The sequence below is a fragment of the Mobula hypostoma genome, chromosome 17 (genome assembly GCF_963921235.1).
Source record: "Mobula hypostoma chromosome 17, sMobHyp1.1, whole genome shotgun sequence".
NCBI classification, from domain to species: Eukaryota; Metazoa; Chordata; class Chondrichthyes; order Myliobatiformes; family Myliobatidae; genus Mobula; species Mobula hypostoma.
This window is the reverse complement of record NC_086113.1, coordinates 23,512,227-23,526,943: the sequence shown is the minus strand read 5'-3', so window position 1 is coordinate 23,526,943 and position 14,717 is coordinate 23,512,227. Positions and strand designations below refer to the sequence as shown.

The 14,717-nt window shown below is 41.1% G+C and overlaps 1 protein-coding gene across 6 annotated transcripts in view; it reads left to right on the top strand.

Moving 5' to 3' along the window:
* Window positions 1–14,717, top strand: part of LOC134357899 (cadherin-6-like) — a 197,442-nt gene that overhangs the window by 152,652 nt on the left and 30,073 nt on the right. The window lies entirely within an intron of this gene.

Genomic DNA, 14,717 nt, shown 5'->3' with positions numbered 1-14,717 from the left:
GATTAAGTGCCTTGCTCAAGGACACAACACGTTCCCTCGGCTGCGGCTCGAACTCACGACCTTCAGGTAGCTAGTCCGATGCCTTAACCACTTGGCCACGTGCCCACACTGTGAGAACAGTTTCTTATAAAAATATTGATAACCCCATTTGTTCCTTGATGGCTATTTCCGGTTATAAAGATTGCAACAACACAGCCTTTGAAGGAGTAGGTTAGCAGTGGTGACATCATTTGAAGTAGTGCTTTTAAATGCAATTATTCAGTCTTCGGAAGTTGCTCCCTGTTTCTTTTATTACAAGGTGAGTAGTGACAGAGTCACCATTGTTCCCTACCCTCCATGAAATTCCCTTCTATTACACCTGAAAGTAGATTTGACAGCACCTCTTCTCTCCAGGCATTTCTGCTTTCTCTAACTTCAGTGGGTTACACTGAAGTTCTGAATAGAGAACATTACTGTATTGTTCTTTTGTTTGCTAATGTGAAGAAGTATGTTTCTCAGAAAAAAAGCAGCTTATAATGCATCAGATGAACTTACATTGGTATAATATTGGAAATTTATTTATTCACTGCTTGACCTTAAATGCATTTGAAGCTGATAGCAGGCAGTATAAATAGGGAAGTTCTCAATAAGTCAAAATCAATCCTTCTAAACCGGTAGCTGAAAATGTTACTCAGAATGAACAAATTGATTTATTCTGTTCCAGCTCTGTGTCACATGAATCCAATCTGCAAAGGGATCTGGAGAATCCAGGTAAAATTATCCCCAGCTGCTAAAATAAAAAAAAATCTGGCAATACTCAGCAGTTTGGATCATATCTGTGGAGAAAGAAACAGTTTATGTTTTGGATTGAGAAACAGGAATGGGCAATTTATAGAAAAACTGGAGTGTCTGTAAATGTAGAGAATAAAAGGAATGGATGGTGATAGAATAGAGTTTCTCAGGATTGATCAGCGGGGTTACTGGTCTGAAGAATGGCAAATGGAGTTTAATTTAGACCAGTGTTAAATGTTGTATTTTGAGAAAACTAATGAGGGTAGGACCCCCACGGTAGAGTGTGGTCCAGCAGAGGGACTTAGGAGAACAAATACATGATTCCCTGAAAGTGCTTTGCAGGTCGACAGGGTAGTGAAGAAGAATTTTGGTTCTCACCTGACAAGAGAACTGAATTCAGAAGTTGGGATGTTATGTTGTCATTGCACAAGATGTTAGTGAGGCTGCATTTGGAACACTGTAATTGCTGGTGAATGCAGCAGGCCAGGCAGCATCTATAGGAAGAGGTACAGTCGATATTTCGGGCTGAGAAATGTTGACTGTACCTCTTCCTATAGATGCTGCCTGGCCTGCTGTGTTCACCAGCAATTTTTATGTGTGTTGCTTGAAATTCCAGCATCTGCAGATTTCCTCGTGTTTGCGTTTGGAACATTGTGTTTAGTTTTGGTCAACCTGTTATAGGAAAGATGCTGTTAAGGTGGAAAGAGTGCAGAGGAGATTTATGAGAATGTTGATAGGACTTGAGGGATTAAGTTATGAAAAGAGACTAAGCAGGTTGAGACTTATTTCATTGGAGTTTAGGAGAATGAGGTATGGTCATATAGAGGTGTATAAAATTATGAGGGACATAAATAGTGTGAAAGCACTCAATCTTTTTACCCGAGGTTGGAGAATCAAGAACTAGAGAGTATATATTTAAGGTGAGAGGGAAGACGTTTAATAAGGAAACTGATGGGCAACTTTTTCACCTAGAGAGTAGTCAGTATATGGAATAGTTGAGGCAAGTACATTAACAATATTTAACAGATACTTCAATAGGAACATGGATCGGAAAGGTTTAGAGCCAAATACAGGTGAATGGGACTAGCAAAAATTGCAATCTTGGAAAGACCAGATGGGCTGAAGGGCCTATTTTGGTGCAGGATGACTTTATGAAGACCAAACACATGGAATGTTAATGAGCAGAAGAGGGTGGCGGAGGCTTACTGATAGCAACTAATCTGTGTGGAGAACGTGAAGGAGAGGGAGGATGGGGCAGAGAATAAAATCTGTTGGACATTGAGGTACAGAGTAAAGCAACTGCTGGAGATCTGAAGGAACAGAGACTGCTGGAAAGGTTCAGCTGATCAGCTAGCATCCGTGGAGAGAATAAAACCAGGTTATGTCAGAACTGGTTAGAGTAACCTGGTCATCTGTGTTCCTCAAATCCACTGCTGAGTCGCGTGAACTACAGCATACTGAGATGGAAAATGAGTTATTGTTCCACCAGCTTACCGTGGGCTTTGGCTGGACCAAGAGTGCAAAGTGAGGTGGGGAATTAAAGTGACAGGCAGATGCAGGAAGTTCACAGTCACCTTATAGATGGCACTGCTCATCCCAGACACTAATAGCCAAAGCTGTGTAAGCATCCTCTGAATCAGTTAGACCAGAGGGATGGCAGTAAGATTAGATAATTGGCTCAGGATACTTGCTGGCTTCTGATCTGTTATGTTCTGTCAGTTAGAGCGTGGATTTGGTCTGTACTAAAGAGCAGAGAAACTGCAAAGATGTTTAAATGAGGAATCTCTGAGGAACGTGCTACAGTCTTTATTTGAATGGCTTCTTTCCATAGGTGTGAGATGGGAAAACTATATTAGCTCTGTGAGGGTTTTGTCTTGACCCAGTCTGTGGTTAATTACTAAGCCAGCAGAAATCAGTTTGGTCTTTGAGAGCCATCTAGTGGTCAAACCTGTCCAGAGCACCCAGAAGTACCAAATCCATTTGAGCTTCCATAAAACACTGCTGCTTACCTATGACAAACATTTTGAAATGTGTCATTGAAGATATTTTGGCAGATGCAACACAAATGTTTACAAAGCTAAACCCAAATTTTAATTTGATGAAGAAATGGAAAATCCTCTCCATTCAAACCAGCCCAGTGTACTAGAAATGATAGACTTCCATTTCACTGTTAATGACATTCTAAAACAACTTGCAGCCGGTTAAGTACATTTTAAGGCTTAGTCACTGTTGTGATATAGAAGTACAGAGGCCAGCTTGTGCACATAAAGCTTCCACAATGGCAATGAAGTAAATGACTTGGTAATTTTTTTTATTGTTTGAGCAATAACGGTTGGCTAGAACATTTGGAAATACTCCATAGGTTCTGATTGAAGTATTATCCTGGGCTCTTATATAACCTTCTAGAAAAGATGACTTGATGAAATGATGGTACCTCCCCCACTTCTACACAGGGTGCTCCAACTTAGATTTTAAACCTCAGATCTCTGGAGTGGGAACGAAACCCATAATCTTCTGTTCCAGAGGTGAGTCTTGTCTTATTATGTTGTGGCTGACTCTAAGCTGAAAGTGTCTTTAAATTACATCACGTACTTACAGCACATTACCTCAAACATGAATGTAATAACTGAATTGAGTCCAATTCACATTGACTGGAGCCACACCAGCTCTACTAAAATTCTTCATCATGAAGACATTTTTCTTCAACAGATTTTGTATGGATCATTTTTATTGGGTAAAGCTCCCCTGGTGTGTTATTTCACCACGTTTCACACATTATATTAAATTCCTTCTGCGGTGTTTCTCTGCAATGGAGAATTCACACCAGAGTCTTAAACCAATGTGTTAATAATGTATTGAAATTAAAACACAACTTTTGTATCTTGTCACAGGGTAATTTAAAAATGTTATTTACAATTCACTAAAACATTATTTCACATTAAATGGCATGTTAATCAATGCTACAGATTTTCTGAATACATTGTGCTTTAGTCTTACATTGAGTCAAGCACTCAAAAAGTACTTTGGTGGAAATTTATCAAGCTGCCAGCTCCTTACTTGTCAATGAACGTTTCTTTCCTCAGGGGACAGCTTTGCTTAATTTGAAATCTTGTAATAATAATAGAACTCAATATTGTTTCTTGAATTTTTAATTTAAAGGGATAAGAAGTCCACATACTTAGTGGGGCAGAAATGTGCATGTCAAATTCTGTTTTCAAAATTTCAAAAGCAGAGTACAGAATACAGGCAAAATATTTGACTAAATTCATTATTTGTTGGGATACATACAAAACCAGCATTTATTGTCCATCCCATATTATGTTAGATGAGCTGCTTTCTTTCTTGTGAAGGTAAACCCACAGTAACACACCGTAGAAATAGCTACAGTTGTAGTCTTTGTATTGCCAACAGGGCATTGAAACTTTGGATACGTACAACAAATTTTTAGGAATGGCTTTGGAAATGGTAAGGTATTGGTCAAACAAACAGGGACCCTTTCTTCTACAAATGAGAAGTCAGGAGGATGTTTGGTTTGATATTTTTTACAATGATGTAAGGGGTAGACAGGGTAGATCTAAGGAAGGAATTTCCACCTGATGGTGGAGACCATAATTACATGATAGCTATTAATAAATCAAGTATAAATTCAGGAGCATGGTCCTGACATGTGAATTATGATGTATTAGTCACATAATTTGAGGACTGATAGTCTAGCCTGATCACATCAGGGATGACACCCATCATCTAGGCCATGCTCTCTTCTCAACACAAAATAATCTGTAGATGCTGGGATCAAAACAACACTCACAACACGCTGGAGGAACTCAGCAGGTCGGGCAGCATCCATGGAAATGGTGAGTCGACATTTCGGGCCGGAACCCTTCGTCAGGACTTCGTTCGTGTCCTGACGAAGGGTTCCGGCCCGAAACGTCGACTCATCGTTTCCATGGATGCTGTCCGACCTGCTGAGTTCCTCCAGCGTGTTATGAGTCATGCTCTCGTCTCACTACTGTACTACCACTGGGCAGGAGGCAAAGGGGCTTAGGTCCCTCAGCACCAGGTTCAATTACCCTGCAACCACCAGGCTCCTGAACCACCATGGATAACTTCACTCACCTCAATGCTGAACTGACCTCAGAACCTATAGACTCACTCTCAAGGACGCTACAGCTCGGTCTCAGTACTATTTATTTATTTTTTAAAATTTATTATTTGCACAATTAGCCCTCTTTTGCACATTGGATGTTTGTCAGTCTTTGTTATTAGAATCAGGTTTAATATCACTGGCATATGTTGAGAAATTTGTTGTCTTTGTGGCAGCAGTAAATGCAATACATAATGATATCAAAAACCTGTGGATTACTGTAAGTATATAATATATATATGTAAAATAGTTAAATTAAATAAATGGTGCAAAAATATAAATAAAAAAGTTGTGAGGTAGTCTTTATGATTCAATGTCCTTTCAGAAATCAGATGACAGAGGGGAAGAAGCTGTTCGTGAATTATTGAGTGTGTGCCTTCTGACTTCTGTACCTCCTTCCTAATGGTAGCAATGAGAAGAAGGCATGACTTGGGTGATGGGGGTCCGTAATGATGGACACTGCCATTTTGAGGCATCGCTCCTTGAAGATGTCCTGGATACTATGGAAGCTAGTGCCCATGATGGAGATGACAAAATTTACAACTCTCTGCAGATTATTTCGATCTTGTGCAATAGCCCTTCCTCATACCAGATGGTGATGCAGCCAGTTAGAATGCTCTTCACAGCACATCTGTGGAAATTTACAAGTGTCTTTGGTGATATACCAAATCTCCTCAAACTCCTAATAGGATATAGCCAGGGTCATGCCTTCTCTGTAGCTGCATCGATATATCAGGTCCAGGTTAGTTGCTCGGAGATATTTTCACCCAGTAACTTGAAATTGCTCACTCTTTCCAATTCTGAACCCTCTCAGAGGATTGGTGTGCATTCCCTCTTCTTAGCCTTTCTATGTATAGTTATTCACAAATTCTATTGTACATCTTAATTTTCTTTTAAATGACCAGAAGAAAATGAATCTGAAGGAAGGACATAATGTCATAAATGTCCTATGAAAATAATTTTACGTTGAACTTTGAGAATCAGTGTTAATGCAGCTTAATCATTACTTGAACTGAGCCGAATGTTGTATCCTGGTCTTGGCATACCTTTCTTAGAGGCTTATTGCATGGAAGCTGAGTAGTTTACCTGAAAGTAGAATTCAGGGTGGAACACTGGCAGACAAGCCCAGATGTTGGTGAACAGAGTTAGACTTATATTTGTTGCCCCCAGCTCCCGTCACATGTGAACTGCTCCAGCAAATTTCTGCTGCCAAAACAAATTTACATCAGTAACCTGCTGCATCATCACTTTCATTGTTTTTCTCCTTGTTTATTTCCCTCCCTGTAACTACGTCAGCCTTGTATGTTTAAGAGATCTCTGTCCCACATTACTGATCTTCTTCATCATCAGCAGACTGAAGTGATCCACTTCAGCTAAGATCCTGAGCTCTGGAGTTCTCTCCCAAAACTTGTTCTTTAAAACCTGCCTCTTTGGCCTAAAGCTTTACTATCAGTACTAATATCTGTTTATGTGACTATGACAGATTTTTGTTGATAATCTCCTGCAAAGAGCTTTTGACTGATCTGCCTATATTTTGAATTTGATGGAAGTGCTATATAAAGGTAAGCTGTCGTTGTCCTGCTTCGCTCAGCCTAAAGCACAATGTGAAACAGGTCTATCTACTCTGCTGGCACCTGGCTCTGGATGAACATAGAAACATAGAAAACCTACAGCACAATACAGACCCTTCGGCCCACAAAACTGTGCTGAAGATGTCCTTACCTTAGTGTCACGTACCCCATGACGGGGATTAAGAAACCAGCAGAGATGGAAAACACTTTGGAGTCTTGTATTGGTATAAACTACTGATATTTTTTAGTAACTACGCAATACAGTAATATAAATGTAAATAAATCAAACAGGTTAGCAATGATTATACATAAAAGTAAGTGTGGAATATATATATATGTATGAAAAAACCAAGCTTCTTTAAGTCTAGGGGTAAAAAGATACAGTCTTACGATGTTGAGTAAAGTTCAGTTCAGTTCAGTTCATGGTATTTAGTTGAATAGTGATGGAGAGAGAGAGAGAGAGTGAGTTGAGTCTTCAGGTGAGCTGATGCCGTCAATCTTCTCGTCGTCCTCCGAAATCCTTTACAAGTCACCGACTGTGACTTTAACCAGGGAGACCGGTCTTCTGTGGTGGAGCTATCACCCAGGTGAGGGTGGACACATAGACAACTCCCCACCAGTCAACCCCTTCTTCACCAATGGAATAGCAATTTGGATCGATCCGCCTGATCGATCCTCCGAAACCCACTTTTTCTGCGGGCACAACTATGCTCATTCAGTGTCCAGATCATGTGTCCTGAGGTCTGTGTCATCTGACCTCCCATTTATTTCACCAGGCTGAGCATCACCTGTCATTCAAAGAGTCCCTCCTTCCTTTGTCTGTAAAGGAGTGCACAAGCAGGCAACCTGTCCTTGGAAGTAACATCAACAACCTGCTGAAAATCATAACATCGAGTGTCCATTAATTAACACCGCCTTCGGTCACCATAGCAACCTTCGAGCTGCTCGGTGCTGTCTCCAACTCCAAACTCAGTAAAAATCCAAAGTTACTTCCGATACCTTAAAGTGACAGTCCAACTGTTAATCTTCGTCTCTCTCTCTCTCTTTTCAAAAGCAACATATCGGTGGTAAATAACTCTGTCTCTCTCTCCTTTCCAAACAAAGCATCAATGATAAATGTCTCTCTCCAAACAGTTAATAGGGGCACTCCTGGATCCCCTCACACTTAGAAATTCCCTAGGGTTGCCTATAGCCCTCTATTTTTCTAAGCTCCATGTACCTATCCAGGAGTCTCTTAGAAGAACCTATCGTATCCACCTCCACCACTGTCACTGGCAGCCCATTCCATGCATTCACCACTCTCTGCATAAAAAAACTTACCCCTGACGTCTCCTCTGTACCTCCTTCCAAGCACCTTAAAACCGTGCCCTCTTGTGTTAGCCGTTTCAGCCCTAGGAAAAAGCCTCTGACTATCCACATGATCAATCATCTTATATGCTTCTATCAGTTCACCTCTCATCCTCCGTCACTCCAAAGAGAAAAGGCCAAGTTCACTCAATCTATTCTCATGAGGCGTGCTTCCCAATCCAAGCAACATCCTTGTAAACCTCCTCTGCACCCTTTTTATGGTTTCCACACCCTAGCAATCCAATTCTACATATTCATCTAACCACCTCGAAGAAATATCTGTTCAAAACCATTCTGATCCATCAATCTGGCAGTATGGGTGAATCAGAAATGAAAAGCAACTATAGGGTGACACTATTAATGCAGGCAACTGCGAGGTAACAGGAGTTGGCTGAATCGTGATGGACGTTTAGTCATACAACACCAGTAGTGTGGTAGCAAAAAACACCTACATTATAACACAAGCTCCAAGGAGCTACATGTCATAACTGTGCAATTTCCACAGCATACCTTGATCAAGATAAAACAGGAATCAAGTTCGGAATAATAATAGAAAATTGCTTTGCAACATGAAGTGCTACAATCAGGGCCAGATGCAACTTTTATTTTGTGCTTACTGAAAGCATGAGAGGGGAGGACCTTTTTCAGCTGACTTTTAAAATACCACCTTGTACTTTAACAATCTTGCTCCCTGTTCTGAAATCTGCGGCAGCAACTCCCAACAGGCTGGCCAGATTGTGGTCACTGAAGTTTATGTTAGTAACTTGCCACGATTGCAAACGTCACTCTTTCTGTGGGAATTATACATGTTGACAAGTATGATTCACACATTGCGGCTGGTACAATCACTGGAAGCAATTAGTTGGAGGATGCTCAGGCAAGATTCCGCAGGTGCTGGGAACTCGCAAGAAAACCAAGAAATTTCAGTCAGGGAGCATAGGGAGAGAGAAGACAAGGCAAATCGATGATCTGTAGTCGGAGGTGGAAAGAAAGTGACTTGCAGGCAGCGTAGTGGATAGCACAATGCTTTACAGAACCAGCGACCCAGGTTCAATTCCCACTGCTGCCCGTAAGGAGTTTGTATGTTCTCCCCGTGGCCGTGTGGGACAGCACAAAACTGAGTGCTCCGAGTTCCTCCCACAGTCCACAGTCGTTGGATGTATCAGTTGGTAGATTAATTGTTCATTGTAAATTGTGCCGTGATTAGGCTAGGGATTGCTGGCCAGCATGTCTCGAAGGGCCAATTCCACGCTGCATCTCAATAAGTAAATAAATATTAGGTAATAACAGTGGTCAGATACATGCAGCAACAAATACAGAAAATATTTAAGGTCAAAGCACGACATCAGGACTGCGGAACTTTACAAAGAGTTTAAAGCAGAAAGAAAATACTGAAGAAAGTGTTTATATAAACACATGCTTTTCTCTGGACTCTCGCCATGTGGCAATGTCACCAAAGATTTATAAGTTAGCTCATAAATAATGAAGGTGGTGCCAGATTGGTGAGTCCTGTCCTCAAAACAATTTTGAAAGTGGTAAACATCACGATAAAATCTATCATCCAGATTTTCAGGATGATTAGAAACGATCCTTTTCCCATGAAAGATTTTTTTTTGTTGAGTTAATGATAGGACACTAAACTTCCCTTTCTGGGACATTTCATGGTCTTGTAGCAGGCAAACAGGATGAAGGTAGTACAATGAAAGATGGAAACGGGAGGGTTAGAGGAGAGAAGAGGGCTGGTGGGTGGGGGTTGCATCAGCCAACCCAAATATTTGTGTATGGAATTTTTGGATAGTTCAATGAACAATGATTAGAGAATGGTTTAGGAGCTTGCAGAGAGTTGTGTGTAGAACATTTCAGCTTCAGTGATGGATGGTGCAAATTGAATCCAAACTTATCCAGAGTTAATTACTACGGAAAATTTAAATTTGAAGTGGTAATTTGCAAGGGAAGGATGCACAAAATTGAATGCCTGGATAGAGTTACAGAAAAATATACATGAGAATGTTATAGGTATGGCTGAGGGTTAGGACCATGTAGGCTACAAAGCATTTGTGTACGCTAGCTTGCTGTATTTAGTCTTCAGTAATTTCATTTAACTCCTTGTGTAATATTATTTATAGTAATCACATCTATATTATTGTTACGTCTATATCACATTATTATCTATATACATATCTATATTATTTCACTTAATTTATCTCCTCTGTTATAATACACTCTGGGTTTACTCCTCTTGTGAGTCTTGTCTAGTTTTACCCTGTCTGGACAGATTTAGGCTTATCTCAGAGGATAGGTGTAAGGGACAACAGCTGACAACCTTTCATGTTATCTCAAAGTACTTTTTAGCCAGAAAATTTCTTCAGCTATATAGTTACTCTTGTTCAGAAAGAAACAGATCATACTATATAGAGTCATATATACCATGCGACCATAAGAGCAGAATTAGGGGATTCGGACCAAAGATCCTACTCCGCCATTCCATCATGGCTGATTTATTCTCCCTCTCAACCTCACTCTCCTGCCTTCTCCACAAAACCGTTGATGCCCTGACTACTCAAGAACCTACCAACCTCCACTTTAAATGTACAAACGGCTTGGCCTCCACAGCTGTTGGCGGCAATTAATTCCACAGATTCATCACCCTATGGCTAAAGAAACTCTTCCTCATTTCTGCTTTAAAGGGATGTCCCTCTATTTTGAGGCTGTCCCTCTGGTTCTGGACTCCCCCACTATAGGAAACATCCCCTCCACATCCACTCTATTTAGGCCTTTCAATATTCGATGGGGAGGCATAGACAGGTATCAGTCCACACTGGCATAAACTGGAACTCAAAGCTCCAAATCCTGACCACCGTGAGACTGGGAGCACACTCTGCTTGTATGTTTATTTTTGCTGAATACGTGGCTGACACCAGGACAAGGGTGGCACAGTTGTGTAGAGGTTAGCAGAAAGCTCTTACAGTGCAAGCAACACCGGTCTTGCATCCAAAAACAAGAATTTAATCATTGCTGCTAACCTGCTTTTGATAGCAAGGAACAAGTATTGACACCAGAGATAACAAAAGGTTCCTCTGGTTCAAAATTATGGCATTTACTGTTTATATCAGAACCAGGTTTATTATCACTTGACATTAGGTTGCAAGATTTGATGTTTTGCAGCAGCAGTACAGAGCAATACATTAAAAAAACTATAAGTTACATTATATAGGCATCCGTTCATCTCATGAGATTTGCGCCTTGGAAGGTTTCCGGGGCTCAGGCCTGGGCAAGGTCGTATGGAAGACCGGCAGTTGCCCATGCTGCAAGTCTCCCCTCTCCATGCCATGATGTTGTCCAAGGGAAGGGCACTAGGGCCGATACAGCTTGGCACCGGTGTCGTCGCAGAGCAATGTGTGGTTAAGTGCCTTGCTCAAGGACACAACACGCTGCCTCAGCTGAGGCTCGAACTAGTGACCTTCAGATCACTAGACTGTCACCTTAACCACGTGGCCACGTTCTTATTGTCACTTAAAGAAATATATTTAAAAGCTAGTGCAAAAAGAGAGCAAAACGATAGGTAGTGTTCAAGGTTTAGTGGTCCCTTCAGAAATCTGATGGCGGAGGGGAAGAAGTTGTTTCAGAAATGTTGTGTGTGTGTGTGTGTGTACCTCCTCCCTGATGGTAGTAATGAGAAGAGGGCACGTCCTAGATGATGAAGGTTCTTAACAATGGATGCCACCTTTCTGAGGTGTTGCCTTCTGAAGATGTCCTTGATGGTGGAGAGGATAGTGTCCATGATGGAGCAGCCTACCGAAGACAGTATGAGGGGGTCTTAGTTTTAAAGATAGCGGCTTGGACTGTATAACATCGTTCTGGCATAGAACTGAGGTTTCATCCTCAGATCACAAATGAGAACAAGTGCACCGCACGGTGAACCATCAAAGGTTAAAAATGTAAGGTCTTAAGCCCAGAAAGAGGAAACGTTAAAACAAAAGGGATAGGTAGCTGGCAGATGAGATTAAATGACAAATGGCTTTTCATGCAATCTATTTTCTGCATTTATCTGTGCAGAATAACGTCCATAATGCATTCAAATTGGTCACTTATTTCATTGTACAATCCTCTGCTGGCTTTCAAGTAGAGATTCTAATTTCGAAATACCCATTGTCTTAATGATACGTTACATGCGACATCATTTGGTGGCATATAAATCAGATTTCCCAAGTTAATCTGATCACAGACCAGCTATGTTCCTAATGTTTGCCTTGAGATTCTGACGTAAAATTGAACTTCCTTTCACTGTGCTACATTAATACCTGTCGATCCTTTCTAATGCTCGCTCAGTCCCTTGTTCCTTGAGCTTTTTGGTCAATCTTCCACCATTCTCCTTGTTATTCATGTCTTCCTTCTGTTCCTCAACATGTCCTATCCTACCATGAAGGCAATTATTTAATAACCACCAGTCTGCATGAGCTGGTGGAACTGAAGCCTCCTCATGTTTGGCCTGTGCTGGTTTTCCTGAAATCGGCTGCAAAGCAAGACTTATTTCTCAAGAAGTTTTGTTTTGTTTCAATATTTTTATGGGGAGAACATAACATGAAAAATTGTGGGATTTCAGTGTAATTTATTTTACCAGATCAACTACCCATCAGATATTTGGAAAAGTTCGGATAACTACTATTCGTCATAAAGGCAGAAAATGCTTGAAATATTTGGCAAGTTGAGCAGCACTTGCGGATAGAAATTTTCTGATGCAATCCATTGATATGAGGCTTAAGCCTGTATCTCTCTCCACAGATGCCGAGTGACCTGCTGTCTAATTAGAAATAGAGAAGTATACAACATGGAAGCAAGGAAGTTAACCCATCATGCCTCACTGGCCATCAACCCTACACTAATCCCACTTAGTTTTACACCCCACATAACCATAACGTTCAGTCAGATTCTCCCATTCACCTACACACTGGGGACAACTTACAGCAGCTAATTAACCTTCTAACACATATCTTTAGCATTTGAGATGGCACCCGGAGTAAACCACATGGCCACAGAGAGAATTTGCTAGCTCCACACAGAGCTGGATTTGGGGTCAGGATTGAATTTGGATTGCTGGAGCATTTGTAGTAGTTTGCCTTTGACTTCTGAAAATGTCTTTGCCGAAGACATTTAAGACAGTGCATGGGAATGGTGTGACCAGAACACCCATCCCTTAATTTTTCCCTCATTGTTTCTGAAAATAATCTATCCCACGCTTAACGCTTCATTATTTATAGATATCCAGAGCACAGCTCACTCTCGGTACTTGCTGCATCCCCCTCTTTGTCACCACACGCTGGACTGCAGCTGGTCATAAATGTATGTTTCAACACCTATTATTTTATGATGAGAAATATATCATTTCTGTTACTGGTTTTCTCCCCTTCCTTCATGCCTTGCACTTGAAGTGATGATTCCTTGCTGTGCTGCAGTTCCTGGGGAGCTTCCTAACTCAAGTACTCATTTATTTAAGTGAGCCTTGAAATCCCTTCAAGGTTTATTATAACACAGGCAGAAAATCCACACATGGTCTTTTCTTGACTCAATTTCCACACACATATGCATCTGAATAGTGACTGGGAGCAGAACTTGTTTGATGTAACATTAACTAATGCATTGGTGTGAATGCTGATGAGTACCCAAACCTACATCCCAGCTGAGACAGGCGAACTCAGTATGGATTAGTATATTGGAAATTCTTGGTGATGCAAAAATCTGATGAAATTTTTGCATTACAAAGAATTTCAGGGGAAATACCTTGTTCAGTAGAGCAGGGTACTGCATTTTTAATCCATTTTATTACGTGTACGCACGTACTGAGGGCACTGTGTTGAGACAGTTGCAGGACCATAATTATTTACGTGATAAGTCCACAGTCTTGATTTAAATCCATAGACGTAGGAGCAGAATTAGGCCATATGATGGTGGCCAATTTACTTTCCCTCTACCGGGTGCCATGGTGACCATGACACCATTACAGCTTGAGGCGGCGGAGTTCAGAGATCAATTCTGTTGTGATCGATCAGGAGTCTCTACTCCCTCCCCATGGAATGCGAGGCGTTTCCTCAGGTGTTCCGGTTTCCTCCCACAGTCCAAAGAGGTGGGATCATTACTCATTGTAAATTATCCCATGATCGGGTTAGCGTTAAAATGGGGTTGCTGGGGCGTCTCCGGTAGGAAAGGCCTACTCCATGCTGTATCACTAAATAAAGAAATAAACCTATTCTGTTGCCTTCTCCCTCTAACCTTTGACATCCTTATTAATCTAGAACCTATCAACCTCCACTTTAAATATACCAAATAACCTGGCCTCCATTTCATGCTGTGTCAATGAATTCCTCTGGCTAAATTACTTCCTCCTCATCTCTTTTCTAAGGGAACATCCTTCTATTCAGTGTATGTGCCCTCTGGTCCTCTACTCTCCCACTATTGGAAACATCCTCTTCACGTTCACTTTATCTAGGCATTTCAATATTCAAAGGTTTCAATGAGATTCCTGCATCACTCTTCTAAACTCCAGCGAGTAGAGACCCAGAGCCATCAAATACTCCTCCTACGTAATCCTTTTCATTCTCAGGATCATTCTCATTAACCTTCTCTCTACCCTCTCCAATTCGAGCACATCCTTTCTGAGATATGGGCTACAATACTACAAATGCATCAATACTACACGTACTACCAGGACATCTGACCAATACCCACATCACTGCAGAAGCATCTAACATATTGGGAAGCAGAATCATGAAAACAGAAAGAAAGTTCATCCCAGAGATCGTCTGTGCTCAGAAACACCTTAGGGGCCATTTAAAGACCATGCTTAAGTTTCAGTGCCAGGGGCAGCTAAAAAGGCATGAAAAATAAAT